Source organism: Lutra lutra, chromosome 10 (assembly GCF_902655055.1).
Source record: "Lutra lutra chromosome 10, mLutLut1.2, whole genome shotgun sequence".
Taxonomy (NCBI): domain Eukaryota; kingdom Metazoa; phylum Chordata; class Mammalia; order Carnivora; family Mustelidae; genus Lutra; species Lutra lutra.
Window position 1 is genome coordinate 8,135,031 of NC_062287.1, and position 11,652 is coordinate 8,146,682.

General features: G+C 43.7%; 1 long non-coding RNA gene across 1 annotated transcript; it reads left to right on the plus strand.

Moving 5' to 3' along the window:
- The first annotated feature begins 2,128 nt into the window (after positions 1-2,128).
- On the plus strand, positions 2,129-7,734 carry LOC125080148 (uncharacterized). Its single transcript, XR_007121222.1, has 3 exons — positions 2,129-2,205; positions 5,332-5,429; positions 7,571-7,734. It is a non-coding gene; the product is annotated as an uncharacterized LOC125080148 (long non-coding RNA).
- The last annotated feature ends 3,918 nt before the right edge of the window (positions 7,735-11,652 follow it).

Consider the following 11,652-nt stretch of genomic DNA (forward strand, 5'->3'; position numbering starts at 1 on the left):
CAGGCCTAGACACTCTCCCAGGAGATGGGGAGGACCATCAGGGGAGGACCTTCCCACTACACAGGCTTCTACCCTCCTCTAAAAGAATCCTGCCATGTTTCATACCTGTTATCCCCCCAAATCTCATCTCCATCCTGTTCCCTCTATGACTAATTCCAAACAAATTCTTTAGCCCAGTCCTTGGACCTTCCAGTCATCAATCAGCAAACTCCCCTGTGTCTTCCACTTCTTTTCTTGCCTTAAATGAGAACCTGGCTGTGTCCTAATGAAACTCTCTGGCCCCCAGCCCTCTCAGCCCTCCAGAATTAGACCCACATTCCTCTGGTGGCTGGTGCCCCCGGCGACCTGGTGCCCCCTCTCAGACCACTTTTTCCATATTCTTGATCCTGAGACTTTCCTGACACCTTCTCCCTCTCCTCACTGTTAACGTCTCCTCAACTTGTAGTCACTTCCCTCATTTTTTGAAGAATTCGACTTCTAGCCATGGAAACCTTTGCCACCCCCCACCGCAGCTCATTATCATTCCCTGTTGTCTCATATGGGCTTTAACACATGGAGGAGGCAAGAACAGGTCAGCTGTTCAATGTGACTAATAGTCAAACAAATGCAAACAAAACCCATCAGTTTCAACACTGATGTTCAAAACGCAACACTTTTGATATGATGAGCCTGGTACTATTGAGTGTGTTGAAGATGAGGATACAGGACAATCTTCGCACACTGAGGAGACCATACATTGGTGCAGCCACAGTAGGAATCATTTTGTACTAAAAGCCAGGTTGGAGATGAACAAACCCAGAAATAATGCCTCTAGATACATGTGCATGGAAACAAAGATTGCAAAGTTGATTTCATTATTGTTTATACCAATATGACAACCCAAATGCCATCAACAGATGGATAGAGGGTTAACTCGGCGTACTCGTACACTGGAATAGTACATAGCGATTAAAATACACACACAAAACAATCAACACAGAAATTTGGGTGGAGGTTATCTCTGGGGTAAGAAACGAAACAGCGTGGCTGGGGAAGCATACAAATGGGTCTTTATCTATACCTATTATATTTTATTTATTATATTAAAAAAGAGGAGAGAAACATGAAATAGCTTAACCTGAGGAACAAGCAAATTTTTTAAAATGAGAGAAAATGTCCAGTCAATTCCTCTTGGCAACAAGATTGGAGACCTGAGATGACTTAAGAATTTAGAATAATCACTCAGCAATACAAATGCTTTCCACAGAGGAAGAAAGAAAGATGTTTGGCTGTTATTCAGCTAATTGTATCGGTGTTAGACATCTAAGCTTAAAATCTGCATGAAATTAATTCATGTGAGGAATCACTTATTTTTGGGTATTTAATATTGATCGCAATTACCAAAGAGCAGTCGGACCCCCACCACACTTTGTACTATATGGAAACAATCTTATGCAAGTACAAATCTCCAAAAGGGTTCAGGGGGGGAAAAAAAGTAATTTGTTTCTACACCTGGCCTTACTTAAGGAGAGCAATGCTTTATTTATTCAACATCATTGTGAAATGAAGTGTTTCAAATAATTTTACGCCTTTAAGTGCCAAGACTTTTTTTTTTGTTCTTAATAATTTTAACCACTTGGATTGAAATCACTTTTAGAAAGCTGTTACACATGTGGATGATTTTTCTCCCCTTTCTTAATACAGAAGACAGAATATGCTTAAGGTTTTCATGTTAACCTAGGGTCAAGATCAGTTAGGCTTCCTAATCCCATTTTGTCATATAATCCCAGAGTCCCCTTGTCCACCATTGTCTCCCAGAAATACACATGGTAGTGGCCCTTGGGGATGCCCCATGGTTGGAGCGTGTTTTCTCCAGAAAATTGCTCGTGTTCATAAGCATTGAAGCCATGACTTCGGTCATCTTCCCTGTGCCTGAGTCACATCTATTCATAAACACACAGATATCAATACCCCTTTATGCCCAGGATGCTTCTGACTGATCTTGTCCATATTTCATAATTATCATCGCCAAAATCAATAGCAGCCATCTGTGTGTAAGGACAGTTGATCCCGGCAGTAAATGACTATAGGGCTGGGGGTTTGAATTGTTGTATCTGTTTTAAGCTCATGTCCTCCTTTTCTTGCAGGGTGTCAGCCTCCAGCAACGGCTTCTCACTCCCCCTTCCTAATTTGCTGATTGTCATTCATCCATGACTAAGAAATTAGGTAATGTATTCTAAAAGAACAAAGCCACTCCTTGACAGGGTAGAGTCTTTCCTCTGAGGGAAGTGTGCAAGCCTGGGTGTGTGTGTGTCTATTTCTCACTGCATGTTATCATTTTGTCTCTGATATTGAAGTGAGAGAAGAGATATAAAATACCTTTAAAGTACTTGTTCTATTCAGAGTAAGACATAATCGATGTAGTGTTAGAGCCATGATTTGGGAAAATTGCAAGGCCTGAGGAATGGTTGGTAATTAAAAGGCTATAATGTTATTAAGGAAATCTAAAGTATATACTTTTAAAGAGAACAAAACAGAAACATTATTTGGAACTACTCACATTGTATTTGGGTTATATCTATAAACATTAAGAAAAGGAAATTCAGCATAATTCTTTCCTAAGTGTGGCACCAGAAAATAGATTTAACATTTATAATTTTTTATACTTGATGATACATTTCAAATATTTACATGTTAGAAATACTTCCAATGTTTGAGCATACATGATTTGACCCATGCTAACCCAAGTGCATGAAATAACTATTTAAATGCTATACGAGTTCTAATGTATTTATGTGTTGGACGCATGTGTTCAATAGGCCCATTTAGTGAGATTTCACTGAAACTCAACTTTATTTTTATCTCCCCAAGGCCCTTTGAAACTATTCAGTGAATGAAGTTTTGCCCCTGCACTAGATAAAAACTCAGCAGGTCACCTGAGTTTTGTATTCATTCTAAGGTAACAGACACTGCCATAGTCACTTTAACAAAATACAGTCAAATTTCAAAAATTAAGAGTCCAGGTCAGGACATTAACAAATACTCAATCTCCACTCAAGCTTACATGTGTACCTTATACTCATCTAGTCCCTCCTAAGGACAGGTACTGTGATTCTACCTAAAAAATGAAAAGCTACAATAATCAAAACAGCATGGTGCTAGTGAAGGAACAAGAACATAAAGATCAGAACAGAATGGCAAGTCCAGAAATAGACCCAAACTAATGCAGTCAACTGATCTTTGAAATACAAGCAGCAGTTCAATAGAAAAAGAATAGTCTTTTCAACAAATGGCACTGGAACCATTAGATGTACACACGCGCGCGCACGCACACACACACACACACACACACGCACACACCCACTCACACATGCACAAGTTGTGCACAGACCTTTTCTCTTTTACACAGACCTTCTATCTTTTACAAAAATTGACTCAAGAATAGACCTAAACGTAAAACGGCAAAATACAGAATTTCTGGAAGAAAACAGTAGAAAATCTAGATGACCCTGAGTTTGGCAATGAATTTTTAAATACTGTATCCAAAGCAAAAATCCATGAAAGAAGAATTTGATGATAAGTTAGAACTTACTAAACCTAAAAACTTTTGCTCTGTGAAAGACACTCTTAAGAGAATGAAAAGAGAAGCTACAGATCGTGGAAAACAAATCTCTGCAAAACACTATCCGATAAAGACGTTGTGTTCAAAATAGAAAAAAAATTCTTAAAACTCAACAATAAGAAAACAAACAATCCAAGTAAAAAATGGGCAAAATATCTGAGCAGACACCTCACCGAAGAAGACATATGGATAGAAAATAAGCATATGAGTTCAACTTTCTTTGTCATGAGGAAATTGCAAATTAAAATGATGAGATACAACCAAACATCTATTAAAATGGCTAAAATCCAAAAAACTGACAATACCAATTGCTGACAAGGATGCAGAACAATAACAACACTTATTCATTGTTGGTGAGAATGCAAAATTGTAGAGCCACATGGGAAGAAAGTTTGGCAGTTTCTTAGAAAGCCAAATATAGTTTTTTTCATAAATTCTTACATATTTACCCAACTGATTTGAGAAGTATACGTCTACACAAACATCTGCACACAAATGTTTATAGCACTTTTTTTTAAACATTTTATTTATTTTTTTGACAGACAAAGATCACAAGTAGGCAGAGAGGCAGGCAGAGAGAGAGGGAGGAAGCAGGCTTCCTGCTGAGCAGAGAACCCGATGTGGGGCTCAATCCCAGGACCCTGGGATTATGACCTGAGCCGAAGGCAGAGGCTTAACCTACTGAGCCACCCAGGAGCCCCTGTTTATAGCACTTTTATTTATAATTGTCAAAAACCAGAAGTAACCAAGATGTCCTTCCATAGGTAAACGGATAACTAAACTTTGTAACATCTATACAATGGAATACTATTCAATGATAAGAAAAAATGAGCTATCAAGACACAAAAAAAATGGGAGAATCTTAAATGCATATTACTAATTGAAAGAAGCCAGTCTGAAATGTTATATTCTGCCTGACTCCAGTTACATATTTTTTTCTCACATCTCATTGTGGTAAACAGCATTTTGTATCTTAATGCCTTCGTTGAAACTTCAATGTTAATGTCCTGCTATCAATTTATGTAAGAATTTATTCATGGGCCAAGAAATATTTATCCATAAGATAATTCTAAACATAAACCTGCTAACTTTATATGTTTACATGAGCCAGATTACAGTTGACCCTTGAACAACCCAGGTTTGATCTGTATCCACCACGTTTCCACTTACACACAAATTTTTTATGGTACAGTATTATAAATCTATTTTCCTTATGATTTTCTTAACATTTTCTTTTCTGTAGCTTAACTTATTGTAAAAATGTCATATATAATACATGTAACAAAATAGGTGTTAATTGACTGTTTATGTTATTGGTAAGGCTTCTGGTCCACAGTAGGTGATTAGTGGTTAAATTTGGGGGGAGTCAAATTTATACCAAATTCTCTGCTGGGCAGGGGTCGATCCCTCTAACGCCGTGTAGGGTCAACTGTAAAAGCTCCTCAAGGGCTGTAATCACATCTTCTACTACTTCGTAGCATACATACATACACAAACACATTCTTGCATGAAGAAATGTCCTTTTTATCCCAAAATCGACTCAATAAATCCTGGTACCTGACTTGTTGATGATATATCTGTGTATACTTAATTCTGCAAAAGCAATCAAGCCTGAGTCTGTCATTGGGACACATAATTTGAAGCCAGAGCTTGAATTTCTGAGTTTCCAGCTAAATCACGGTTTGATTACTTGAAAAGCTGGCATTGGCTAGTACAACTCTCATTAACAGAAAGACCCAGATCAGACAGTCAATGCTGAAGATCAACAGGATGACCAATGCCACAGTCAGAGCCAAGTGAATGTGAAAAGAACTATCATAAGACCCAGGTAAGATATTATCTGTAAAATATAATCTGTAAAATTACCATTTTTAGTTGAGAGTTTAGCCCCTCTAGAATTAGCAGATGCGGAACTTAAAACTCAGGTGAAATGCATCATTTTCACCCACAAGCTAGCAAACCAGCTCAGCTCATCCTGAAGTATATAACAGTGGGACCTCGATCTTGGTTTCCTTGGGTCAAAGGGAGTTCCAACAGGTTCTAAACAGTCCCTCTTCCGTGGGGGATGAAGTTTTCCCTTTATAGCCCCTTCTCTCACAAGGTGTCCTAAATTCTTCACCTTCTGTTCACGAGGCTTGCAGGATGCAGGACTATGGGACCACCAGTTGTGCATAAGCAGTGGGAAGATTCATGGATGACAAGGACTGACCATTGGCTCCCTCCAGAATGCTCCCCGAACCTGGGTGTCTTCCCCTCCCCCTTTCAAACACGTCTAACTCTCTAATCTGTCTAGTCCCTCCACCTCCTCTTCCCTTTCCCCTGCCTCCAGGCTTACTTTGCCTTTGGGGGTGGAAACTCTAACTAAATATAAGTTTGCAGGGGAGTCTCCTCTTCCTGAAATAGGCCAGCAGCTCTTTTAATCTTTGTTTCTGCTTCTGTGTGGGAGGGGGAGGGGAAGACAGCCCCCAGGGCACCAGTGAAAGAGCAGAGGGAGAAAGATATACTGAACTTATATCAGAAAACACAGATTTAATACTGTGAGATACAGCCCTGCCATAAATGCTTTCCTACTAGTATCCTTTCCTCTTCCCAAAGTCCGCTGTCCCTAGTCACCTCCCATGTTGTGTTCTTAAACAGCAAAATGGTTTGAAAACAAACCGTGACAGTGTGAAAATATTTCACCAAGGCAGACAGCAGAGCTTAACAGGCAGAGCAAAGGTCTCGGCCAAACAGGAGTATTCAGTAAGTTAGGCTAAGTTGAGGTTATGGTCAGGGGCAATGAGAAGGGGAATTTTAGTCTAGCAGAACTCAGGTCAAAACTGATAGGCAATGACCAGGCAAAGAAAGCCTTATAGGCTGAGAGAAGGTGTGCCGAGTGTCCTGGCAAAAGTGATGACCAACACAAGGTAGGTGCTTTTTCCTGACTTGGCCGTGGGGGTTAAGGGACGGTTACTCAAGTTTTGTAGCAATCACTAGTCCTAAGAGAACGAATTGAAGCTCTAGATCCTGAGTATTTGGACTAAACCAATCCAAATGGATGTAGATTCTAGAATAACTCCAGAGATGTTCTGATACTGTAAGCCTGCTCTGAGGAATGTTTAATTGACATGAGTTTCAGAATGCTTGGTGGGTGCTGAGCCTACTCTAAGAAGGCTAACAAGAGAAGTTCAGGCCAATAATCCTTTTTTTTTTTTAATTGCAGTACAGTTGACACACAATCAATAATCCTTAATCCTAACCCTCAACTCTTACCTCAAAGTGCATGGAAATCTATTAAGACCTGGGGACTGTCTTCCCCTCCCCAATCAAGTGGCCTTTTATAATTTGCTTTTGATTAAGATATTGATGTTAGGATAACTTTGTGTCTTAGAAACTTTTGTCGTTTCCTGCTAATAAAGGTATCTCTAAATATTTGTCTTAGAGATGCCTATATCTCTTTTAGGACAAACCATTTGTAAAGGGCTTGTAATTAGTATATTACTCTGTCTCCTCAACTCTAACCTCAAACTGGATTTGCATATCATATCTCCGCCCATCAGCATGGTTTTAACCTGAGACCCAAGGAGAGGCCCTGGGAAGCACTAAGCCGCCTTCCCAGGCCCTCCAGGGCTTGGTCTCTCTAGTATGCTGGCAGGAGGGAGGCAGAGAGAGGGGTCTTTCATTGAACTAGTCTCGGTGCTTCCTCTCCTCAAAGGCTGTTCCTTTTCTTGGGGTGACACCCACTAGCTGTAGACACCCCCCATGTGGTTGGTCTTCAAACCCCTGCTCTTCAAAAAACCCATGTGGGAGCTCTGGCTGCTCTGATTTGGGAGACCCGACCCTGCCTCCACCTCCCCCCCCTTTTCTCCCTTATCCCCACCCCTGCCACCCACAGCTTGCACCTGCAGAGGACGAGCAGACCCTGTCACAGCGCCATGTCCCCTCTCAGAGGCAGCTCTTTTAAGTGACGCAAGCGCTCTTACCTTCCAGGGTGTTCTCCAGGCCCATAGGAGGCACGTGTGTCCTCACCACAGCCATACCTCTCAGCACCCCCATCTCCCAGTCCTCGTTCCGCTGTTCCAGTGAAATCAGATGGGACCAGCCAGCACATCAGCAAGTCACCCGCTTGGAGACCAGGATGCCCGCCTCCCCTTCTCCAGCTTCTACAGGTAATTTCCTGGGCTCCTCTGTGTCACTGGGCTTGAGGAGGGGAGTGGCGTACAAGTCCTCCTTCCCTTGCCCAGAGGACAGAGAGGAAATAACTTCTCAACACAAATATTGCACAGCTATGGCTTCTGTTCTCTCTTTCTTCACTCCTTAGTGTTCTTATATAGATGTGGGTACAGGAGGTGGGGGATGTGGGGCTAGTGGCTGGTGGTAGAGGGACTATTCATTGCTTCCTAGTAAGCCTAGAGGAGATGGCTTCCAGGGGCTTCCACGAGTTGGTGGCTCTCTCCACAATGGCGGATAGTTCTCACCTGTTGTTGTCAGCGGTGGGCCCTAGCTCCCATGCGGGGTATCAGCGAAAAGATCGCTCACAGACTTCAGCAGCCTTCAATAGAAAAATGCACAAGCTTTAAAACAAACAAACAAACAAAACACACACAATATTTTCACCACAGAATCCAAGGCACAAATCTGTCAAGGATGAGAGGGACAATGCGTCTTGTTCATGTACGTGCAGAAATCCTTTCTTATCTGAAAAGTCATTGTCTTGGGAGCCAGTCAGGAAGGAAGGACTGTTTGCCAAGCTGAAGAAGGCAAACAGCTGCTTGGCGACAGGGAACAGACCCCCAGGGCTTCAGGACCCTCCCGTTCCTCCTCTGATACCTGAGGGAGGTCATGCTCAGAATTCCTGAGCCCATGGAGAAGTCAGTCTTTCCTCAAACTCCAGTCCCCACTTAAACCCAAATTTGGTGGATAAGCCACTAATTGGAGGACAAATCTGAAGAACAGAAAACACAGACAATTCAGGTAAATCTGAGGTAAGGAGATCATTATCAATAGAGAACAGGATATTCCCTCTGTGATTTTCAGAGTAGACCCCTGAGGCGATGTGGGTCTTTTCTTACAGCCCGATAGAGAGAAGAAAGGGCTAGTGTGTCAGAGGGCTGTCCTCTCCCTTCACAGCTCCGCATCCCCGCGGTCACCCAAAGCGCGATGACACTGATGATGGCTTTGCTTTCCTGGCTGTTCACTAGGAGCAGAGGGTGGCTAGAAGACACACACTCCAGGAATGGTGTCCCAACAGCTAGAAAACACACTAACCAGTACGTGGCTGAAAGAGCCATTGAATAAATGTTTTTAAATGAAACTGACTTCAAAAGTTTCATATCAAACAGAGGGCCCAAAAATATGAAGAAAGATACCAAGCTAGATACACAATAGTCACGGAGAGAAGTGCCCAGGGCTGGCTGACAGGGGCAGGAGGACCATCCTTGAGTTGGAGCCCTGGCCCATGGTCTGGGCGCTCTGCCTCCAAGGGCACAGACAATTAGAAGCTCAAGAGCAAACAAGCGGGCTCACTGTCTTCCACCAGCCCTGCGCTCAGAGGTTGGGCTCCCCAGCCCTAGGAGCGGGAGGCTCACCAAAGTCCCTTCTTGGAGAAAAGACTAGAAAAGTTCTCTCACCAGAGCCAGCAAGTTGGCAGATCGAAGCTACTGAAAACTGAAGTTTGCTTGGTTTGATCTGGTATCTAACCAGACAGTGTTAATAAAGAAAAGCTACAGTACCGCAGTGTAACAGTCCTGCAGCAGGTCGCTTTCTTTTTTTTTTTTTTTTAAGATTTTGTTTATTTATTTGACAGAGAGAGATCACGAGTAGACAGAGAGGCAGGCAGAGAGAGAGAGAAGCAGGCTCCCTGCTGAGCAGAGAGCCCGATGTGGGACTCGATCCCAGGACACTGAGATCATGACCTGAGCCGAAGGCAGCGGCTTAACCCACTGAGCCTCCCAGGCGCCCCGCAGGTCGCTTTCTTTATCCCCATTTTATAGATGAGCAAACTGAGGCGGGGAGAAGTTATGTGACTTGCCTGTGTTTACATTGTTTATAAGTGGAGTCAGGTCTAAATCTGATCCAATAAATGTAGAGCCCGTGCTCTTAACCACTTGGTTTTGCTGTCTCTCCTGAACAAGGGAAGAGTTCCCACCCGGGACCACCCAAAGAAAGAAGCCTCCTCCTGAATGTGCTATTTCCTACTCTCATTAACCCCAAAGGACAGGTGGAATGAGTCAGGGGGAAAAGAAGGAGAAGTTGGGAAATGGCCTCCTTCTTCCAGGCAGTCATGGAAGGAATATATAGGTTGACTTCCAGGGTTTTCAGGAAGAAAAGAATAGCATTCCTTCCATCTCCCTGCAGTTGCCCACCCCTCCACCCCCCAAAATCCTCGCTTATAAACCCAGCTAGAGCCAGCCCTTTGGTGAGTGACTGATAGGGTTGAAGCACCACCTAGTGGCGTAAACTGAAAATACCCCCAAAGGATGTCCCTTGAGAACCAGAGGCAAGGAGGGAAACCCTGATCTGTCCCAGGAAGGAAAAGGGAACTAGAAAGACTTTCTGCCTTCCCTGTAGCCCATAACCACACATCATTAAAAGGCAATTTTTTGCCAGCCTGTGCAAGGGTTTACCCAGCATATTGGGAAAAAAGAAAGAGCTAGAATCCAGGAGACCTAAACCCTAGACCTTGGCCATTTACTGTCCAACAAATGGGAAAACTGAGTCTCTTAAGATCTCTCCCCAGGACCATGGCCCCCTGTATATCTGTGGGTCACATTCAGCATCTGAGGGAGACTCAGTAGAGAGGTTAGTGACAATGAAGGAGCTGGGAAAGAAAGGGAACATGGGAAAGAGAAGGTTCTTTCTTCTCAAAGAGGAGTTTCTGCCGAGTTTATGCAGAAAGCTCCAAGTCACAGATGGGAGGAAACCTCCAAGTGACAGATGCGAGGAGAGCAGAGGGCACGACTGCAGGAGGGACCCTCCTTCCTTGTCATTCCAGGAGTTGTTAGTGGGTGTCCATCCCTTGTCCCTTACTTCGCACATGTTAAGGACCCTTCCAAGGAGACCAGACCAAGTGGGAGCACGGCTGCCCACACGCCCCTGCAGGAGACGGTTTGGCAGGTCAGCTCAATGCCCCCAGCAGAGCTCTAGTGTAGATCAGGCACATGGAAAGAAGGGACAACTAGGAGGTCCGGTCTGAGAGAACGGGATATAGGGACATCTAGAGCACTGAGCAGTGTTCATGCCAATTTGGTGCCTGGTACAGCAGAGGCTGATAACTGGTGAAATCAGTGCAGAGAGGTAGGGCCCTGGCCCAGGAAACCAGCCTGCTGACTGGGCTCCCTCCACCCTGCCTCTAGAAACTTAGGGGATGGAGAAATTAGAAGCAAGCAAAGGATCAGACAGGAGAGGTCTGCACAGACCACAGGAAGCAGCCGAATGCAGTGTCCGTCAATGCCAGGTTCAGCCACGGTCCATCTACATAGATTGGTCCCAAGGCCATTTAGGTTAGCATTGAGCTTGGTGTAATAGACTCTTTGACTCACAGGACCCAAGGTTCTGGTACATTTTCTCAGGATGAGCCTCCAAATGATCATTTTAGTCCCTGGGCTTTATTATATACATACACCTGCTCTCAGGTACCCCAGGACAAGCCCAAGACTCACACCAAAGCAGAGGATAATACTTCCCCTATTTGAGCCTTGAAAGTTCTTGCCCTTTGGCATGGCTGAACTGGCATCATCCACCCCTTCACCTTCCTGTTAGTCTCTCTGCTTGAGTTCCTGAAGCTCCAGGCTCCCCCGACCGCATTCTCTCTCATCTATTTTGGTTCACCTTTATTTTCATTTTTCAGTGTTGTTTCTATCACTTGGGTAAAGCGTGGCTTCTTCACCTGCTGTTCTAAGCTGAGCTCAGGGTTTAGTCTCAACAGTGGTCCTGTGGCCTTACTGGTCAGGGATGTCCCATCGGGAGCCTCTCCCATCTCCATCTGACCCCTCCCACAGCTGCCAGACCACCATCTCTCCCTATTGCAAAGGCTGAGACAACCAAAGAGCTCCCTAAACTCATTCCAACCT